Below are 23,264 nucleotides of genomic sequence, written 5' to 3'. Positions count from 1 at the left end.
CTTCTAATCTGATAGCATTATTCTCCATTGGGGGTGGAATGTGTGTGTGTATATATATCTATATAATAAAAGCCTAAGCGACGGTTATGGTGGAATGATCAGAACAACCGGTCGCTATGATGTGCACTCAACGCAGGAGCTGCCCTCTGGTGGTCAGTGTGCTCCCACAGGGGGAGCGCCGCTCAGCCAGAAGCTGGGCTCATGGCTGGCGAGCACAATGGCAGTGGCGGGAGCCTCTCCTGTCTCTGTGGCAGCGCTAAAGAGCAACAAGATGAGCAGTAAGGAGCAGCAAGCAGGTGGGTGGCAAGGAGCAAGGGGTCCCAGACTGCAAGAGGGATGTGTGACTGCCAGCTTAGGCCCACGCCCTGTGCTGGCAGGCAGACATCCCCCGAGGGGTGCCAGACTGCAAGAGGGTGCAGGCTGGGCTCCCGCCGCACACCCCCCCCCCCGTGCATGAATTTCGTGCACTGGTCCTCTAGTATATATACATATACATATGTATGGTATGTATGCCCATACATTATATACATATAATCGATGCATTTCATTATCAAAATAATAGCTCTTTGACTGATGCCTTTCAAATAGAACTAAAAATATGAGGTCAAATAATTATCACATTTTAAGGTAAAAAAGAATTAAGCGAGTAGAAGTTTAGAATGAAGAAATAATTTTCTAATTTTATAAAATATCAATTTTTTAAAGCTGGTTATGATCTTACTTATTCTTAGTTTAAAGTTGTAACCTGGAGTTCCAAAGGCTACATTCAGCTCTCAAAATGTCTAAGAAGGGCCCTAACCGGTTTGGCTCAGTGGATAGAGCATTGGCCTGGGGACTAAAGGGTCCCAGGTTCGATTCTGATCAAGGGCATGTACCTTGGTTGCAGGCACATCCCCAGATGGGGTGTGCAGGAGGCAGCTGATCGATGTTTCTAACTCTCTATCCCTCTCCCTTTCTCTCTATAAAAAATCAATAAAATATATTTTTAAAAATGTCTAAGAAGGGAGGGAGGGAGAGAGGGAGGAAAAGAGAGACAGAACATAAACTCTTCAGTTGCAAAGAGTCCCTGCCACTCCCTATATACTCTGGTACCCATGGGCATTTGAATTAATGACCTTGATCTAGTATGCCCATCATTTTACAGGTGAAAAAACTAAAGTCTGAAGAAACATCTTCACTAACTGCCCAAGGCACACACATACATTGTTATTATTGTATCAGTGATATTTTATAAAATGTTATCAAAATATATATGGATGTTATCATTACTATTTGACATCTGTACTGTAATATATGTTCTAGTCCAAAGTATACTCCAATGAAATGCTTGATAAATTACTTAAGTAACTTCAGCTGGTCACTCCAATTTGTTAGACCTTTATTTTAATATATTCATATAAAATCATTTCTACATGTATTCATGTACATAAATATCCATTTACCTCCTCATATAACTGGATTACCTATATTATCATCATAAAAGGAATCAAATACTAAAAACATAAGTAAGCAGAAAAAAATTCCAGGGAAAGAGGGTGGGAGGGAAGAAGACCTGAAGGGGGCAGCAGTGGCAGGGAGAGGGAGAGAGAGGGAGAGAGAGGTACTTGGAGAAAGGAGGGTTCTCTTTTCAATGTTCTTGCGTGTGTGCTTAATATGAAGGCCTAAAAAGATTCTTCAATTGACAGAATCTTCACCTAAAAAGGTCATTTCTTCATTTCTGTTTAAAAGGAATCCAGTAATCTCAATTCTGCATTGCAAATAAAATTACTTGTCTTGAATTATATAAACAAGTAATGGGTGGAGGATTTTTCTCCATATTCAAAAGCAGACCATAAAACAACAAAGGAATTATACAATGGCCTGTCTGCAAATCAGGTATGCCTACTGAGCAAGGATGTTTTAAATAAAAACAAACAAGTTTAACATAATAAGGACCCATGCAGATCATCTTTTATTACCCGGAGTGCTTGGAATATTCATAATGTAGCAACTGTATGAAGTCTGTTTTCATGCTTAAATTTAGTTTATCTGAGCCAGGATGTCAGACTGGCTGTCAGCAGAAGAGATCCTCAGACATTAATGTTCTTAGCACTGCATTATCACTTGAAAGGAGACACATCTAAAGTCTTAAGAGCTTCTATCTGACACATCAGGATTGCTTTGGAATGAATTCCTACCCTAGACAATAAAAGACCTGAAGGATATTCCCTAAAAGATAGGAGTGTCATCGAGAGGAGGGACTATAAATAAAACAGTGTCTGTTGTGCTATTTTCTACTATTTAGAAAACAAAACAAACAAACAAAAATCTGGTAACATCTTAATGCCATTAGAGGCCTTTGCAGCAACAAAATCTTTCCTACATGTTTTTGAACTATGTCCTATTGTGCACAAGGTATCTCTGCCTGTATCTCATCCCCACAGAAATGGAAACCATCCAGGAAACCACTGAACTCATGTTTTTAACTTTGCCCTGAACACATTTGTGAAAACTAGTTTCTTTTACCCATTTTAATAATTGCAAGCTTCCCCTGTGTGAGAAATGACTTGCTTTGTGAACATCATTTCTTTCTACCAAGAAGCCAATCTCTAGTAGGTTAGCTACTCACAAGATACTTTTTGTTCCTAAGAAAAAAGGAAGTTAGAATTTTGATGATGTATTCCACCCACATACCTAAAATGCTACACTTGCATTTTTCTTAATATTTCAAATACTTTGTTTAAATAACAAGCAGTGTGTGTAGCAAATAAAGTTTTGAACTGGGAATTAGAAGACTTGGATTAAATCTCCTCACATCTTTTATCAGTTTTTTATATTAGGCAAATTGTGTAATTTTTTAGATTTCAGTTTACCCCGTCTGTGAAACTAGAAGAAAAACTGTTCTTACATGAATGTAAGATTAAACCAAACAAATAAATGAAAACCTCTGGAAATTTAAAGTACTATATTTGTGATATTTGTGTATTTGGTATAATAAGTGATATTGTTTGCCCATTTATCAACCAATCTCTCACATTTTTCTTGTTAACAATATTGTCCACTTGGCGATATCCCTGACTCTAAGGGGTATATAATGATTGGTTTAAGTTGATCATAGGAATCTCAAACACCTATGCCTAGGATTTGTCTGTGGAGATAGTTATGAAATTCATTTCTGTTATTGTCATAATTAGCTAGTTTATTAATATTAATAACTAGAGGCCCAGTGCATGGGATTCCTGCACTGGTGGGGGGTGGGGGGGGTATGGCCTGCAGGGATCAGCCATTGTGGGAGCATGCCTCATCCCAAGTCAGCCAAGTGGCTATTGACCTGCCCTCTGAGCAGCTGCTCCTACTGCAGGAGCAGCTACTCATCCTGGTCAGCCAAGAGGCACTCCCACTGTGGGAGTGCACTCACCACCAGGGGGCAGCTTCTGCATTGAGCATCTGCCCCCTGGTGGTCAGTACGTGTCATAGCGACCGGTTGTTCCACCGTTTGGTCAATTTGCATATTAGGTTTTTATTATACAGGATAGAAAGAGAGCAAAGGGTAGGCCAGACATTATAAACATGGTCATCTGGACAGCTTCACCAGGTAGCTATAGCTTCATGCTCCCCAGGGAATCACCAGTCCACCTGCAAACCCCTGGGGGAAAGAATCAAAGGGAGAGATGGGTCCATGTGCAGTGAAGTCAAGGTGAAGCAGAGAAGGTGCTTGCCTATCAGTCTAGCCTGGGAAAAAGACCCAGGGCTAGGAGGGCAGAGCCATTGCAAGGACATGAAATCTTGGAAGGATAAAATCCCGAGTTCCCTCTCTCTGGTGCTCTTGTCCTCTTGCACTCTCTTGCTCCATGATCCACACTCGCCCCTCTCAGATCACCTGCCATGTGGTCTGTGGATGAAAAAAAAGGCCACATGCTAACCTGACTAGCTCAGGGAAGGCCTGCATGGTGGTTTTGCAAACTCCAAGACCTAAGGTAACCACAAAGGATGGTCTGAAATTAAAACTGTAACTAAAAGCAGTGTATAGTGGGTAATCATGTCCTAGGCCAGTATCTTCCCTGCCAAAGGTCAATCTTTACCTTAACTGAGCCTACTGGCTTTTTGCATCTAAGATAACTTGCCTGTGAAATGTCAGGGTAACTTGTAACTTCCCTTTTTCCCGATCCCTCAGGGTACAACCAAATGCACCAGGGCTCCTGGACAGAGATCATAAATTCCTTCATTGTTATCATTATCCTGTTAATTGTTGACTGTTAACTGTCCTGCACCCACCTAAGTAAAAGAAGCATGAGTCTATCATTTTACTTTTTATCCAATCCCCAAGGTCCCCGGCCCTTTGCTTTCTCCTGCCTCCCTAATTTATCACTAATGGATCTCATGTAACCCACTAACCTCTCCTCCTTTGGCTGTAAATATATAAAACCATTCTCCAGAGCATTATCCCAATACCTTCAGATTCTGCTTCCCTGTAACTGTTTGGCTCAAATAAACTCTCAAAAATTTTATAGGTTTGAATGTTTTTTTACGTTAACAGGCCTTAAGCAGCCCCTTGGCCTATGGCCATACGGAGCCCTCACACAATGGCTGCAGCTGGGGACACAAGCTAAGCTAGCTGATGGTGGACTGGACTGGACCTTATATGGAGCAGAAATTCTGGGCAGTGGCCTTAATTCTAGCCCTGCTGAACACACGACTGGACTTCCTTCCTGGAAGAAGAGAGATGGACAGAGATGGGACCTTGGAGGGGAACCCCTTTATGTTGACATCAGCAATAAAGCTTTCCACAAAACCCATCCTCCTGTGGGGGCCTCAGGAAATTCTTTTCCCTGTGGCACCCCAAGAACTCCACTTCCAATGATAACATTTCTAGTCAAAGAAATATAAGGGAATGTGTGCTGGTACTTATTTCTAGGAAAGATTTTCCTTCATATGTGAAGACGTCACCTCTGTCACCTGCATTTCCTTCACTTCTGCTTTGGACACCAGCAAGAGAAGATCTGATGCCTCCACCTTGTAACTAAAATGAGGTAAGTCTGAGAACAGAGCAAACATGCTGAGGACAGAACAGGAAGACAGACATATTGGATTCCAGATGACACCGATAGGACAGATACTTTATTACTGATGTATGTGATTAGGAAGTAATAGCCTTGATCCCTCCCTAGAGAAAACTTTAATCTCCTCTCTGCATCAGCCAAAAAGCATGCTTGTTGGCCTACTTATCTACTGAAGCATCCTATATAATAAAAGGCTAATATGCAAACAGACCGAACGGTGGAACAACCGAGCAACTGGTCGCTATGATGTGCGCTCACCACCAGAGGTGCACGCGAAACATGGTGGGCGTTGGTCGTGGCGGGATGGTGGAGCAGGTCAGCGGGGGCACCAGACCAAGGCAGGGTGCTGGTCGCTGTCCTCAGGGTGAGCCTCTGGTGGTTACTGAAAGTTCTTTGCTCACACACGACGTGGTCCCACCTGGCGCTTGCACCTGCTGCCAGCACTGGCTCTGCTTGCACCCGCTGCCGGCACCCGGCGCTGGCCCTGATCACCCCTGAAGGTTTCTCCACCTCCCCTTGCTCCTGAGGGACAATCGGGGCAGCAGCCATTGCTGCCCATCAGCACGTGGGAGCAGCTGCGGCGGGAGCAGAGCTGCCGGCAGACAAGGGACCAGGGACTGCAGCAGGAGGGGCTGGGCGGCGGTGCAGAGGATGAGCCGAGACCCGCCCCTGTGCCCACAGCAGCCTCTTGGCCCACAGTTCCTTTCAAGGTGCATGAATTCATGCACTGGGCCCCTAGTATATTATAATAGGCCATAATTGTTTTTTTTTAAAATACTAACTATATAATTATAAAATAAAATAACTCCTTTTTTAAAAACTTTAAAAATGTTAAAAGAAAAACTAAGGCTATCTTGTTAGGAGGTAAGCCTTCCTGAGAATCATACAAAAATCAGAAGCCATAAAAAAATACTGTGCAATGAAGGAAATCATTGAAAAGCTGAAAGATGCGCCCTAGCTGGCTTGGCTCAGTGGATAGAGCATCAGTCTGCGGACTGAAGGGTCCCAGGTTCGATTCCAGCCAAGGGCACATGCCTGGGTTGCGGGCTCGATCCCCAGTAGGGGGCGTGCAGGAGGCAGCCAATCAATGACTCTCTCTCATCACTGATGTTTCTCTCTCTCTGCTTCTCCCTTTCTCTCTGAAATCAATAAATATATTAAAAAAAAAAGAAAAGAAAAGCTGAAAGATGCAATGTGGACTGAAGAACTTATGTGCTACCTATCCAACAGAGAATTATTAATCAGAATATATAATATTTCCTGAAAATTAATGTAAGAAAGTCAAGTTACTTAATAGAAAATAAACAATCCATAGAATAAATACAAATGCCCAATAAATATGTGAAAACAATACCATAACTCACCAATATGAAAGAGAAAAAGAAAAGAAATATTAGATTTTTTAAAACCTCATGAAACCAAGATAAGTGATGTGATGTAGCATTGGAATGATGCAGGGAAGCTAATTCACATACTTTGGTTGCAGTATAAATTACTACAGAAGTAAAATTTGCCTACCTCTGCCCAAATCTAAAATGTTAATACCCTTTATATTTATTGTTTTTGTCTTTTTTTCTTGAAGAACTTCTTCCATCCTATGTATTAAGGTGGAGATTGTCAATCACACCATTGGGCATGCACTACCATGAATTCCTCACCCCTTCCTTGCTCTGAAAATGTCAAAATTTAAGCACATAACAAAAGTGGATGAAGTCCCTTTGAAAAATTTTCACATGATTCCTGAAAGACAGAGAATTCCTGCATTAAGTTGATGCATGTAAGAGCCACGTAAACCTAAATCAGCTGGTGGCCATCTTTTCTGACATGTGGAGAGATCTTCTCTGAGAATAAATTTCACACAGAGGAGGGCAGATCAGAGATCCAGAGACATTTAAAAACTTAGAACTTGGATCTTTCCAAACATTAACCTGGTTTACCTCAGAAACCTTACTGAAAGGAGTTTTAGGGGTAAAATAGGCAGGTTTAGAGAGTTTTAGGAATAAAGAGGGCCCATGGGGGAGGACTACAAAGGTGAGGGCTTGGAGCTGCCAAAGGCATACATTCACAGAGATTTAAAAAAAAAAAAAAAAGGTGCCACTGAATAAGGGGAGGAAGATATTCATTCACAGGAGATAGAGAAAAGCCACAGGGTACAGGGAGAAAGAGGAAATGAACTCTCACAGGGGACAGAGAAATGCTGACAAATGGGAGAGAGAGGAAAACAGATTTTCACAGGAGATAGAGAATTCCACCACTGAAGGGGGAGAGAAAGATGGGGGCACCACATGGGGTTTGAGCTTTGAAGTTGATATAGTGACCAGTAAGAAGGGAGCATCAAGTGAAAAAGGACTGCAGCATTTATAAACTGTGGCTTCATTTTTCGAATCCATCTGGACAAGAACCTGGGAAAGAAACCACCCTTGCATCCAGCTCAGAAAAAACTACCCAACTCAATACTTCTTTTCAACAATAGGTGTGTGTTTTTTCTTTGTTTACTTGAGCGTCTCAGTTAATTTTATTTGTACTTCTCTCAATTGCTTCTTAAAAATGCTAACATACTCAAATATTCTCACATTTTCAAAATAAATTGTATATTTTATGTTGTATTGAATTATATATATTTATAGTATATATTGCACATTAAATTGTATATCTTTCCTAATAATAGACAAACATGTACATTGACCGTACCTCCGCTACACCCACAGCCCATCAGTGAGTATGCAAATTAGAAGGCCAAAGATGGCGGCCGTCCAGCTGCTCCAGGGGCGGAGTGGCCAAGCGGGGCAGGATGCCTGCTATGAGAGGGAGGGCGGCGGGGGCGAAGGGATCTATAGGAGCAGAGTGCTGCAGCGAAGACAAGACTGGAGACTCCGGAGTCTGCAGCGAAGACGAAGATGGCAGACTCCAGCCGGAGCGAAGGCCTGGGTCCTGGGTGCTAGAGGAAAACTGGTGTTGGAAGCCCAGGGAAGGAAGGCCTATTGCAGAAACTCTTCATGCAACGGGCCTCTCGTATATATATAATTTTAATAGCAAAAAACTGGAAACAACCTAAATACCTATCTAAAGGAAGAGACTGGTTTAACAAACGGTGGTTCATTCATCTAATATTAAAAAGGAATTCAAAATAATGAGGCGACGCATAAGTCTTGCAAGGAAAATTTTCCATATATATTGATTCATGAAAAGCAGAGTCGTAATACAATATGTGCCACATGATAACACTTAGATTTTTCTAAATGATATATCCTTAACATACCTAATAATAGACAAACATGTAAATTGACCGTACCTCCGCTATGTCCACAGCCAATCAGAGTATGCAAATTAACCCAACAAAGATGGAAGTTAATTTACATATGTAGGCATCCAGTGGCCTGGGTCCCAGGAACTTTCTCGCACCCAGGTCACTCCAAGGTAGGCCCCGCGTGGGTCCTGAGCAACCTGGGAAGGGTCTGAGCCAGGGGGCTCCTGGGCAGGGGCAGAGCCGGTGATCAGAGGGAGCTGGGGGCCTCTGCCCAGGCCCCAAGGCTTTAGGCCTTGGCAGGGGCGGAGCCGGAGATAGGAGGCGATCGGCGATCAGAGGAAACACCTTTTCTGACCGCTCCTTGGCTCAGCTTCCTGTATGCCACTGGTAATATTCTTAGTAACTTGGGTATAAGAATCCAAAAAGGTGATCTAGGGCTTTTCCACCACACTCCTGGAGAAAAAAAAACAAAGGTCTGTTGATGGAGGGCTAAGAAATGTCATATCCTACCCTAGCCGGTTTGGCAAAGTGGATAATGCCTAGGCCTGCCAACCGCAGGGTCCGGGTTCAATTCTGATCAAGGGCATGTACCTGGGTTGCAGGCTCCTCTTTGGCTGGGGCCCAGGTCAGGGCTCATGCAGGAGGCAACCAATCAAAGTGTTCCTCTCACTTTGATGTTTCTCTCTGTCTTTCCCTTTCTCTTCCATATTCTCTAAAAATCAATGGAAACATATCCTGAGGTTAGGATAGAAAGAAAGAAAGAAAGAAAGAAAGAAAGAAAGAAAGAAAGAAAGAAAGAAAGGTCATATCCTATGAAAGACACATCTTGAAAATGCCTAAAGAAAGTTGGTCATTTTTTCATGGTGAAGGGGCTGGAGTCCCTGTTGATGAAATCACCTTGGTGGCTGTGGTGACTGGCAGTGGCTGCAGGAGCAGGGTGATGGGGCTGGTGCCTTCCCCTGATCAGCCCGGTCGCCTCCCACAAAGGGAGGCCAGACTGTGGCTTAGGCCCACTCCCCACGGGTCTAGGACATCCCCTGAAGGCTCCCAGTATGTGAGAGGGGGCAGGCTGGGCTGAAGGACACCCCCCCCCCAGTGCATGAACTTTGTGCACTGGGCCCCTAGTATTATATAATTGATAGAAAAGCAATAGTAAGATACAGATGGACAGTTCTTATTTCTAAGTTAGGAAATAGAAAATAAGACAATTTTCTTTTTTATAGGCATTTCTCATTTTCTTCTGCTTCGCAGATACTGCATTCTTTTACGAATTGAAAATGTGTGGCAACACTATGTCAAGCAACTTTAGCAGTGCCAATTTCCCAACAGCTTTTACTCACTTGGTGTTCCTGTGTCACACTGTGGTTAGTCTTGCAATATTTACAACTTTTTTTCATTATTGTATTTGTTATGGTGATCTATGACCAGTTACTATTGTAATTGTTTTGGGAAACTACAAACTGTGCCCACACAAGGCAGTGAACTTAATCAGGGCTGTTCTGACTGCTTTACTGCCTGGCTATTCCTTCCTTTCTCTCCTTCTCCTTGGGCCACCCTGTTCCCGGAGACACAACACTATTGGAATTAAGCCAATTAATAACTCTAAAATAACCTTTAAATATTCAAATGAAAGGAAGAGCCTGGTGTCTCTGATTTCAAATCAAAGACAGAAATGCTAACCAAAATAAGCCAGTCAGAGAGAGACAAGTATCACAGGATCTCACTTATATGTGGAATCTAATGAACAAAATAAACCAATGAACAAAATAGATCCAGAGACATAGAAGCATGGAACAGACTGTGGAATCTCAGAGGGAAGGCAGGGACGGTGGGGGTGGGTGGGTGGGAAGAGATCAACCAAAGAACTTGTATGCATATATGCATAACCCATGGACACAGATAATAGTGTGGTGAAGGTCTGGGGTAGGAAGCGGGGACAGGCTAGAAGGGGATCAATGTGGGGGTTGGGGGAGAAGAAGGGGGCATATGTAATACTTTTAACAATAAAGATTTTAAATAAATAAATTTTAAAAAGATAGAAATGATTCAGCTTAGTGAGGAAGGTATTTCAAAGGCTAAGAAAGAACAAAAGCTAGATTTCTTGCACCAGTTAGACAAATTGTGAATGCAAAGGAAAAGTCCTTGAAGAAAATTAAAAGTGCTACTCCAGGGAACACATAAATAATGAGAAAGTGAAACAGCCTTATTGTTGATACAGAGAAAATGTTAATGGTCTGAACAGAAGACCAAAGCAGCCTCAATGTGTCCTTAAGCCAAAGCTTAAGCTAGAGAAGCCCCTAACGCTCTTCAATTCTGTGAAGCCTGAGGGAGGTGAAGACGCTGCAGAAGAAAAGTCTGAAGCTAGCAGAGGTTAGTTCATGAGGTCTAAGGAAAGAAGCCATCTCCTAATATAAAAGTGCAAGGTGAAGCAGCAAGTGCTGATGTAGAAGCTGCAGCAAGTTGTCCAGATGATCTAGCTAAAATAATTAATGAAGACGACTATGTAGTAGTCAGTTAGGTAAAAAAAAAAAAAGCAAGAATGGTGGGCCAGGTACAAAAGGTCACCAGGGCACAAACCCCAGGTGCCAAGCAATGGACAATTGTAGGGTGACTTTTCTTCCCTAGAGCAGTGGTCGGCGAACTGCGGCTCACGAGCCACATGCGGCTCGCAAGCCGCGGTTTGCCGCTCTGTTGACTAATGAGTTTGCTGACCACTGCCCTAGCATATCGCTGGTCAAGCAGTTTAGACCCCCTGATCTTTCATATCATTGGTCATGCAGTGCAGACTCTCCCCTGACATTTCCTCCCCTAACATTCCGTTAGTCCTGTACTTACAGGAGGAATAAGGGGGCCAGAGAATAGCCTCATTAAGACTCCCATACAAGTCTTTGTATGACCTCTCCATTAAGCATTAAGCCCTCAGTTGACAATGAGGTTCTGACCCCAATCAAATAATCTTGGGAATAATCTGTTGACCAGAGGCTTTGACTAGAGATAACCTCTAGGCCTCTGTGTGTTTCAGCTCCAGGCCAAGAAAAGCAGCAAGGCCAGGCTAGGCAAGAGCACAGCTGACATCAAGACCAGCTGTGATGACTAATGACCCCCAACCCTGGCACTGACTAATCAGAGGAGACCACGACCCTGAAAGGACACACCTGGAAAGCTAATAAATATGCTATTGATATCCGCCCCCCCGCCCCCCGGGATCTCCACTAAAAGCCAGGGCAGCTATCTCTCAAGCACACCCCTTTCCCCATCCACTTCTTTCCCTGGTTCGCTATCTCGGAAGTTAGCCCTCTCCTTCCCCCAGGCCTGTTACCTCTGATTTCCTTTTATTAAGCTCCAAGGGCCCTTCTTTTGACTCTGTAACTTGTTTCCTGGGTCCATGCAGCCCACCTGGCTCACTTCTTCTACTTCGTTGTCATTACAAATAAATTTTGCTTGTGTCTGAGTCTTGATTCTGAATTCTTTCTTAGGCAGAACTCAAGTAAGAAGGTTGCTGAACCGAGGTCCAACTGCAGCTAATATTCTGGTGCCCTTTCCACCACTAACAGCTACACTATGCAACAGATTGTCTATGCAGGTGAAACAGCCTTATATTGGAAGAAGATGCTATCCAGGACTTTCAGAACTAGAGAGAAGTCAGTGCCTGGCTTCAAAGCTTCAAAGGATAGGCTGACTTTCTCGTTAGGAGCTAACACAGATGGTGACTGGGAGTTGAAACCAAAGATCATTTTCTATTCCAAAAAGCTCAGGGCCCTTAAGAAGTATGCTAAATCTATTTTGCTTATGCTTTATAAATGGAACAATAAAGCCGGATTACAGCACATATGTTTTCAACATGGTTTACTAAATATTTCAAAGCCCACTATTGAACCTACTGCTCATGAGAAAACACACACATTCATTTCAAAATATTGTTGCTCATTGACAATGTACCTGGTCACCCATGAGCTCTGATGGAGATGTATAACTAGATTAATAGTATTTTCATAGCTGCTAACACAACACCTGCTCTGCAGGCCATGGAGAAGGAGTAATTTTTACTTTAAGTGTTATTAAGAAATACATTTCATAAGGCTATAGTTGCCATAGATAACGATTCATCTGATGAATCTGGGTAAAGTGAATTGAAAACCTTCTGAAAAGGATTCACCATTCCATATCCCATTAAGAACATCCGTGATTCAATGGAAGAACATCAAAATATCAACATGAACTGGAGTTTGGAATAAGTTCAGTGAATGACTTTGTGAGGTTTGAGACTTTGGTGGAAGAAGTAACTATAGATGTGGTGGAAAGTGCAAGAGAGCTAGAGTTAGATGTGGGACCTGAAGATGTGAATGAACTGTTGTAATCTCATGATAACATTTCAACAGATGAGGACTTGCTTCTTATGGATGAGCAAAGAATATGATTTCCTGAGATGGAATCTTGTCCTGGTGAAGATGCTGTAAATATTGTTGAAATGACAACAAAGAATTTAGAGTATTTCATAAACTTAATTGGTAAAGCAGCAGCTGGTTTGAGAGGATTGACTCCAATTTTAAAAGAAGTTCTACAGTGGGTCAAATGCTCTCAAACAGCATCACATGCAACAAAGAAATTGTTCATGAAAGGAAGAGTCAGTCAATGTGAAACTTCACTGTTTTCTTATTTAAAGAAATTGCCACAGCCACCCCAATGATCAGTGACCACTAACCACTCTAATCAGTCACCGCCATCAACATCAATGCAGGATCCTCCATAAGCAAAACCAGTACCATTCGCTGAAGGCATAGATGTTGGTTAGCATTTTTTAGCAATAAAGTATTTTTAATTAGGTATGTACATTGTACACACTTAATAGAGTATAGTATAGTGTAAACATAACTTTTTTGCACTGGAAAACGAAAAATTTATTGTAACTCACTGTATTGAGACATTTGCTTTATTGCAGTGGTCTAGGCTGAATCTGCAATAGCCCCATGGTACACCTGTATTCTAAGTACTTTAAAAATTCTGTAGTGCACATTCCTATGTAATTTACATAATAAAAATACAAAAGCATAAGCAAGTTTATCTTCCCTACAAAGAGAACAGGTGGTTAGAATGAGAAAAAATACTGGTTTCTTTAAAATTAATAAAGCAGTGCATACTTTACCAAAAGGTGGTTAAGGAAGTCTCTACCTATGGATGATGGCTAGACTCTTAATGTGTAAATTACTTTCAAAGAGTAAATTGTATTTTCACAATTATGAAATGGTGACTTTAGTATTTTTGATATTTATTTTTATTATAAAAGTTGTAATGAAGTATGATAGAGAATTTTATTATAATTTAGCAATCACAGATAATCTCAATCTTTCTATTTATTTTAATATAAATATATACAGAAGGCAGCCTCGGGAGAAACCAAGATGGCGGCATAGGTAAGCACCTAAACTGCTGCCCGCACAACAATTTCAAAACTACAACTAAAAGACAGAACGGACACCATCCAGAACCACAGGAAAGCTGGCTGAGTGAAAATTCTACAACTAGAAGGAAAGAGAAAAGCTCACAGAGAACTGGAGGTACGGTAAAGGGTCTTTGTGCGTGCAGAGAGGAAGGGCGGCTGAGAGCCTGGCTGACTTTCTCTGGCGGAAGGGGGAAGGAAGCCCCTGACCGCACTGAACCCCAGTTCTGACTGCACTGAACCCCAGTTCCAGGCGAGCCCCTGGGGACCCACGCTCTTACAGGGGGAGTCTGGACTCTCGGGCGGAGACTCGGGAGCTGGGGAAGACAGAGGTCTGAAGGCGCGCGTGTGCCAATGCGCACAAAGGCTGCGGAGGTTGCCACAGGCTTTCCCTAGTGGAAGGGAGTCAGAGGCTCCTGACTGCACTGAGCCCCAGTTCTGACTGCACTGAACCCCAGTTCCAGGAGAGCCCCTGGGGACCCACGCTCTTGTGGGGGGAGTCTGGACTCTCAGGCAGAGACTCGGGAGCCGGGGAAGGCAGAGGTCTGAAGGCACACGCGTGCATGCAAGGGCAAGGCTGATGGGAAGCCAAGACTGTCTGCTCCGCCTGAGACTCCACCCCATCCAAGCTGAGCACAGAGGCTATTGCAATTTGGCAAGTCTAATCCTATAAGGCTGTCTCCAGCACCGAACTTCTCCCAGCATAGACACAGCTGATCCTTACAGCCAACTGGCCTGGAGGTCAATTCCTCCCAGTGATACCAACAACAATCAAGACTTAATTACAACAAGGCTGTACACACAGTCCACAAAGGGGTGCACCAAGAGTGTCCACCTCAGGTTAACTGGGGAGGCCGACCCACTGGGCCATATAGGAAACCTAGCACACAAATCTACCCTACCAACTCAGGGAAGCAGTGAAAATGCGGCGTCAAAGAAACAGATCACAAACGAAAGAAATGGAGGAAAACAAACGACTGGATATAGAATTCAAAACCACGGTTGTAAGGCTTTTCAAGAATATCCTAGAAAAGGCTGATAAATATAACGAGACCCTCGAAGATATGAAAAAGGACCAACTAGAAATTAAACATACACTGACTGAAATAAAAAAAATATTATACAGAGACCCAACAACAGACTAGAGGAACACAAGAATCAAGTCAAAGAACTGAAATACAAAGAAGCAAAAACCACTCAACCAAAAAAGCAAAAAGAAAAAAAAAAAATCCAAAAAGTTGAAGATAGTATAAGAAGACTCTGGGACAACTTCAAGCGTACCAACATCGGAATTATGGGGGTGCCAGAAGGAGAGAGAGAGCACGATACTGAAAACCTATTTGAAGAAATAATGACCGAAAACTTCCCCCACCTGGTGAAAGAAATAGACTTACAAGTCCAGGAAGCGCACAGAACCCCAAACAAAAGGAATCCAAAGAGGACCACACCAAGACACATCATAATTAAAATGCCAAGAGCAAAAGACAAAGAGAGAATATTAAAAGCAGCAAGAGAAAAACAGTTAATTACCTACAAGGGAGCACCCATACGACTGTCAGCTGATTTCTCAACAGAAACTATGCAGGCCAGACGGGAGTGGCAAGAAATTTTCAATGTGATGAATAGCAAGAACCTACAACCAAGATTACACTACCCAGCAAAGCTATCATTCAGAATTGAAGGGCAGATAAAGAGCTTCACAGATAAGAAAAAGCTAAAGGAGTTCATCACCACCAAACCAGTATTATATGAAATGCTGAAAGGTATTCTTAAAGAAGAGGAAGAAGAAAAAAGTAAAGAGAAAAATTATGAACAACAAATACATATCTATCAACAAGTGAACCTAAAAATCAAGTGAATTAAAAACCTGAGGAACAGAATAATCTGGTGAATATAATAGAATCAGGGGCATAGAAAGGGAGTGGACTGATAATTCTCAGGGGGAAAGGGGTATGGGGGGTTCAGGAAGAGACTGGACAAAAATCATACACTTATGGATGAGGACAGTGCGGGGGAGGTAAGGGCAGAAGGTGGGGTGGGAACTGGGTGGAGGGGAGCTATGGGGGGAAAAGGAGAAACAATTGTAATAATCTGAATAAAGATTTATTAATATATATATATATATATATATATATATATATATATATATATAAATATATCCAACTAGTGATGTCTCATTAATTTTCAACTGTTCACAGAATTGACTCTCCTCACATACAAATCAGAACTCAAAGTTGGGCCAAGTGAATTTAAAATTTATTTAATTTAATGTAAACTTTGAATAGGATTATTTAGTCAGAGAAAAGCATTAAAAACAGAACTCTGGATTAACACAAGAGATATAAATCATTAAATGATTAAGTTTTTATTTCAAAGAAGATATTCTGGTCACTTATCATTCAGCATTCAACAATCACTGAAGTTAAATATAAATAAAATTAAAGCAGTAAGGTAAAAATTCAAAGCTGCAGAAGAAAAACAATCTCTTAAAGCTGTTGACCCTAAATAAATTTAATAACAAATCTACACTTGATTTCAATGTGTTCTAACTATTAATCCTTGTAATTAAACTCTTCTGCCACAAGTCTTTATTGAAAGCAAGAAAAATAAACAACAAAATACTTGGACACAGCAGGACACCTGGACACATGGATCATCATGACTTAGGTACATGAAAATGAAATCTTACCTTCTTTGTTTGCTGACAAGAGTAGTATCTCTCTCCACAAATCCTTACACATGCACACATACACAGCACACAATATCAAAGAAACTCTCAGTTCCTGGGTTGAATTAGTGTATCATTTCAGTATAATGTTACATATTAAGCATGTTTGACACCTGAATTAGGAAAAGCAAAATTGTGGGTCTGAAAATGTTACTCCATACTTTTCTACATTACCATTTCATTTTACAGGCAGATAAGTAAGGTTAAGGAGAGTTTTACAATTTTCTTCTTTTCCCTGAACAGATAGGAGCATCAGAGTTGTGGTGTGCAACAGGGCCCAGCCGAGACTGGAACAGGGTCTCCTGACTGCTACTCTGAGACACAGTTGAGTTGACTATGCCATCCTATATAATAAAAGCCTAATATGCTAAGTGTCCGACCATTCGTTCGACCATTCGACCAGTCGCTATGACGTGCACTGACCACCAGGGGGCAGATGCTCTGATCGCTAGGTTAGCTTGCTGCTGGAGTCGGCCTATCAGGACTGGGCAAGAAGAGCAGGACATGCCCTGGAGCCCTCCTGTGGTCCCTCCCCAGCCTGATCGTGCACCAGTGGGGTCCCTTGGCCTGGCCTGCACCCTCTCGCAATCTGGGACCCCTTGGGGGATGTCGGAGAGCCGATTTAGGCACAATCCCCACAGGCCAGGCTGAGGGACCCCACCAGTGCACAAATCCTTGCACTGGGCCTCTAGTAAAGTCAATAATAAGAAAGTATCACCTGCAATATGGCAGTAATTAACTTAGGGTTTCTCTTTCCCTGTATGGTTCATTTTATCTTTTTCAACTCTCAATACATATGCTTCCTTTTATACACATGGCATAACAAAAACTGGAGTTACCATAAAGAAAAAGCTATGATAAAGGATTTCCCCACTACATCCTAGTCCTAAATCAAGTCACAACTACACAGGAGCAAGCTCATCCTACTTAGTTGTTAGGAGATTCAGTAGAAGGAAAAGCAAAGATGATTAAGGGAGGAAAACACCAGCCATTTGTTCACACTTTGCATTTAACCATGGCTCAAACTTAAATATCAGCCATGTAAAAAAACATGTGTTAGATGAATACTACTAAGCCATAATGGCCATTTGAATCTCATCTTTTTGAAGAGACATTAAGAGTCATGAAGAAAGAATTAAGTCTAGTTAAAAATCTCAAAGGAAACCACTGGCCTATATGCCAGAAAGAATCTACACATATATTTAAAACAATTATTAAAATCCATTATAAATATATAATTCATGAGAATTATCTATCTAGGGCAAGAAGGAAATTAACAACTCAAAATTAGAAAATAAATGTGTACCTTATTTTACCAATTAACATCATGATCAAGACTATTTATAGTGTTCTGCATTCTTTCAAAAATATCTTTTTCCTTCAATACATTATATATTATACTGTGCCAAGGAGTCAGAATTGAAAACAAATATATGAAATGTTTAACATGTAGTTATGAAAACTATTAGACATAGGATAGAGCATTAATTTTATTGAGATAATGCACAATTTATGGGAAATGTGTACAATAAGCTAATGCTTTGTCTAAAAATTAAAAATATTAATGTACAAAACACGCACTTTTCTTTTTGTTTTGAGCAGGCATTTAAAATTAAGTAAAATTATAAATATCACAATATATTTTTGAGGTTTTGCATTGTTTCAAATAAAATTGTGCACCATGTGTTTCATTTTCTCCCTGCGACTCTTCCTTTCTCTTCCATAAGTCGTGGATAACAAATAAGCAGCACATTTTTAACAGTTGGCATCCTTCATGGACACCACACTATGGAAAAGTAAAATCACATGTTCTTGAACTAAAGAATAGAGCTTAGTCTGTCTTCTCCAAAACCTTCATGTTATGTCTTCATTAACATATATAATTCCAAGAACAGCATTTCATACTACTTTCTATGGTGGGACTGACTTCTAGAAAACTGTTTAACTGAAGTTTCAATGGAAGTCTTTCTGTAAGCTTTTGAAATTATATAATCTTAAATGGAATTCCATGGAGAATCCCTTTTATGCCTCCTGGCAAACAAACCTATCAAGTATTTATCAAGAAGAAAACTTAACATTCTATTGAGGTCTTCCACATGCTGACCATGACTGAATGAAATCAAAACACTCCTGTGGAAAGGAAGCTCCTGAAGGGCCAAATCAGGACCTACAGAGACCAGGCTACACATATAAATCAGGGTGTAGGTTTAGACGCCTAGTGTCTATGTGCATATGCAGAAACTCCCACGCTTGCAGGTGGCACATGAGATTGGCCAAAAGGCAAAGGAAATTTTGCTGGGTAACTTTAAAAATGTTATTCAAAAATCATAGAACAAGTGGGTGTGGTAGTTATTGAATGGGCCAGTCCAGGGTTGAATTCCTGCTCTGTCATTTATAGTTCAGTGAACTCAGACAAATCCTTTAGTTCTCTGAAGCTTTTATTAAAATAATGGCAACACCCATCTCAGTAGTCACTGTTCATTGAAATCAAGTTTTACATTGGCTTTTATTGATACAAAAATGTGACTACACGGAGTTTTGATTCTACTCCTTGAAGAAACAGCTGTTTCACTACTTCTAGGAGGTTTAGTACATCATTGAATATTTTGAGCATCTGCACTTAAATACAACTCTGAGGCGTGACATCTCTCAGGGCATTCAAAGCCTACTCATAATCAACTCTTGACATCCTGGGTCCTAAGGAAAATTTTTAAAGGATATCTGAGATTATAAAGGGGAAAATTATCTCAAATAAACATTTCTTAATCTTTAAATTCCTCTATCACAGCATTCCACCTTCTTTTCTCCCTACACTTTTTTTCAACCATCTTCTTCATGAAAGTAAGGTGCTAAGCCACAAACAGCAGCCACTGCACCTAAGCCTTCATTTAGGAATCTTTACTAGCACTTGCTATTGAAACAGTAATTTTTATGGGTGAAAAAGACAGGTTTCAGGACATTTTAGAAATTAAGGGGACTATAGAGGAAGCACAGGGCTGCAGAGCAGCAGAAGGTATATTTCCATGAATAGGGAAGCTGAAAAGCTGCAACAGGTACATTTCCATAGAATGAGGGAGCTGGGAACAGCAAAAGGTCTATATTTACAAAATAAAGGGAAGGAAGCCCTTCATCCAGAAGGAGAAGAAAGCCCAAAGGGAATAGGAACACAATAAGGAAGGGGGAGTGGTGAGGGGAGAACCTCATATTTCCTATGTGAGGTTCGACATCTGAGCTCAGAAGTTACTACAGTAACCAGTCCAAGGGAATAGTGACCAGAGGGATATCAAGGCACAAAGATCTACAGCCTTTATAAACTGTGGAAAAGGAAACTCAGGGGGACCCTTTCCCCCTCCCCAAGTGAGAGTCTGTGCTGTTAAATCCTTTCCCCTTCCCCACGTGGGAATCTGTACTTGTTCTTCAGTAAATCTCCACCTTTGCTATACCATCTTCTATCCGTGGATTCATTCTTCGACTTAGGTGGACAAAGAGCCCAGGAACCAGTCTGCCCAGGAGAACACCATGAGTTCCAGTCCAAAAATCCTGCTTCACTATGAGCAAGGCTTTGCACCAAGCCCTTAATACACACATACCCCATCCAAAATGTTTTGTGTGAGGGACAAATATTTATTGTGCACCTAGGAAGTTCTAGGCATTTTACATATATTATCACATTTAATATGCACAAAAATACTAATTATGACTATTCTTATTTTACACATGAGAAAAATCAGGATCTCAGAAGATGGGCAACCTGCTGAAGGTCACCTTGCCTCAATACTGCCTTTTCTGTTACATTCTCTCACTTTGTCCCTCAGATTACTACTAGGGCTGCCCTGATGGCCTCAGAGACAGATGAGTCTTATTGGGAGTGGAATTGATGTGTTAACACCTGAAAGACAGACAGGTAAGGTGGTATAATAATTAGACACATTCCAAGGACATGTGTTTCCCATTCCTCATCTTTACCTTGGCCACCCAGTTCTTAAACCCGCCCCCTTCATACACACACACACACACACACACACACACACACACGCACACACGCACACACACGCACACACAGAGTAACAGTTTTGCTAGGATTAGAACTAAGAGCACTGGGCTCCCCCTTCAGCATCCAAAATGAACAAAAGGATGTACTATGCCAACTGTGCATAATCTTGTCTATCTGTTCTTATATTTACACGCACAGGAAAGAGCTTAACTAATTAAATTCCATGCAGGAAACCAGGCACCTAAGAAAGAAGTGAAAGTATAATAATTTGTTCCTAAGAATTGCAGCCCCGGGGAATACTACTGGGAAGTGCAGAAAATGAGACGCCTATCAAGTTAAAGGGACAGATGTTATATAAAGACATAACTAGAATTCCTACCAACTTTAATACAACTTTTATTATGAAATGTATTCTTTCTTTTGCTTTCTGACATACTGACAAGAACCCAATAGCAGTAAGAAAAGGGGAGTTATCAAATAATTCCATTCCCTGAAGACAAAAATTAGAATTTGACTGACAAGTAGGAATTAGAGTCAAGACAAATCTTTAACGGAGCCACACAGAAGACAGTGTTACCCCTAGCCAGGCAGCTGGCCTCCCTCCACACCTGACTCAGCACAGCCATGTAAACAGTCAATGCTTAATGAACATGACCAGCACAAATACACGAGGATTAGTGAAAAGAGCACTAAACTACTGGTCAGCAGCTTTAGATCTTTGGAACAAATATTAAAAAGATACTAATCTGTCTTTCTTTCACTTAAAAATAAAGTGATATTAGATAAGCCTGGTTGTAAACATAACATAAATTAAATAGCAGCAATGACTAATTCCATGTCATTTCCAGGTTACAAAGCAATTTTTCCTATAAAATAAACTGCATACAAAATCACACAAGCCTTATATTGGAAATTATAGCTTACACCATTTCATGTAAGAGAAAACGGAAGTATTTTAGGTATTCTTAATTTCTTGGAATTTTTAGGTGAAAAAGGGAGGTTTACCTCCCCCTCCCCCACCTGCTCCCACAAGGGCTCTGCAAAGAAAGGTGATGAATATAGTCAGTGTTGTCATGTTTAAAACTGTCCTCAAATACCAAAGGCCAAGGAAATAGTACTTGTTAAAATTACAAAAACAAATGTTATATCCCTCTCTCTTTCCTACCAACCTCCACACCTCATGTCCTTTTAAAAATAGTTTCTAAGTATTGAACATCTTCTACCATTACCTCCCACCATTTTTCTTACCTTTGGTATTTCTATTAAATTCCTTTCCTTCTTTTCTCTGATCCTTCTTTCCTATATTATGCCCTTTCCTTCTCTGTTACTCTGGCCTTGAATTTATCTATATATACATTCATTTATCCATCTATTCATTCATGCAATCAAGCACCAACTATATGTCATTACTACACTACGCAGGGGGTGAGGGATGATGAACTAAGACAAAAGTGATCACCATAGTCACTGTCTTACACTCAAGCAAGAAACCCAGTAAATTATTGGCACACAAGTTATTTTTAACATCTACTGTGTGACAAGCTATAAGATATATTTATTGGAAGCTATGAGTAGAAAGAGGGAATCCCTCTCTAGTGGCCATGAAGAAAACTTCCTCAGAGAAGCATCTTTTGAGCTGAGTTGAGAAATGTGTATTACGATTAACTAAGCAGACACCTAAAACCCTCCAGGAAGAGGAAAGGAAAGCAGCAAAGCATCAGGGCATTCAAGAAACCAAAGGAAGGCTTCTGTGGCTGGACTCCGCCTGCTGTAGACTTAGTCGAGGCTGTTGACATAGGCAAGGAACAAATTACTTAGTTGTTAAAAATGCTGACTTTTTCTCCTAGGAAAGTGACAAGATAAAATGCTCCTTTTTTTTTTCTCTAAACCTAAAATTCTTCCAAAGATAAGGCTTTCTTGATTATTTCTGTGATATGATACATACCTTTCCATACCTTCTTCACTCCTTGCTCCATGATTCTAATGTCCATGGCCTCTTAACAAAACAAAGTGAACTTCTGAACAAGGGCCATTTTTCAGATCCCAGCTGTGCTGGCTCCCCAAGAAAACACAGTTGCATTCTCAGTTCCCGACCACTGAGAGCATTTACTTCTGAGCACGGCTAATATGTGCTATGTACTACTTCCCTAATATATACCCAAATATATGCATATATTTTGAAGTATATTTCCAGGATAAATTACAACAGATAAAATCTTAAAATGTAGAATAAAATGGATCTGAGGCAAAAATGTTCAAGTCATCACTGCTACATATTTAATTCATTTTACATTCTACAATGATTTTGTTTCAAAATCAAAATTTAAAATTCAATCAGATAACAGTTAAAAGGAAGCAACTCAGTTAAACAGATTTATTGAAAAACACACTTACTCCATGAATTTGAATGAATATAAAATGGAAAAGAATCGATAGGTAGGTAGGTAGGAAGAAGGCAGCAGTAAAGTACAGGGGATACTGTATAGGAGGGTAGGGAGAGGAAGAGTCTCATAATTGAACTTTCATTCCTTTACGTCAGCACCAGGAAACACACATACACACATGCATACAAACACACAAACATACATTCACTCTTTCTTCTTCACAAACATGAAAATGGAGAGTAAACAAGAATATCTGGTATATTTCTTACTTGTGTTTTCAAAAGACAATATTTGAACCTGGGGCACTATAGAACTAAACGAACAAGAATGCAATTATGCATCTACTAGATTACAGGACCTCTACCAGGTGGAAGTTTCCCACGTCACATGTGAGAGGTATACATAGTCTCAGGTTTGGACGAATGTATATCCTTC

At 40.9% G+C, this 23,264-nt stretch overlaps 1 protein-coding gene across 4 annotated transcripts in view; it reads right to left on the bottom strand.

The window, feature by feature from the left end:
• LINGO2 (leucine rich repeat and Ig domain containing 2) overlaps nucleotides 1–23,264 on the bottom strand; it is a 1,294,764-nt gene that overhangs the window by 1,236,708 nt on the left and 34,792 nt on the right. The window lies entirely within an intron of this gene.

This window comes from Plecotus auritus, assembly GCF_963455305.1.
Source record: "Plecotus auritus genome assembly, chromosome: 5".
NCBI lineage: Eukaryota > Metazoa > Chordata > Mammalia > Chiroptera > Vespertilionidae > Plecotus > Plecotus auritus.
The sequence above is the reverse complement of the archived record's forward strand: the minus strand, read 5'-3'. Positions and strand labels throughout refer to the sequence as shown.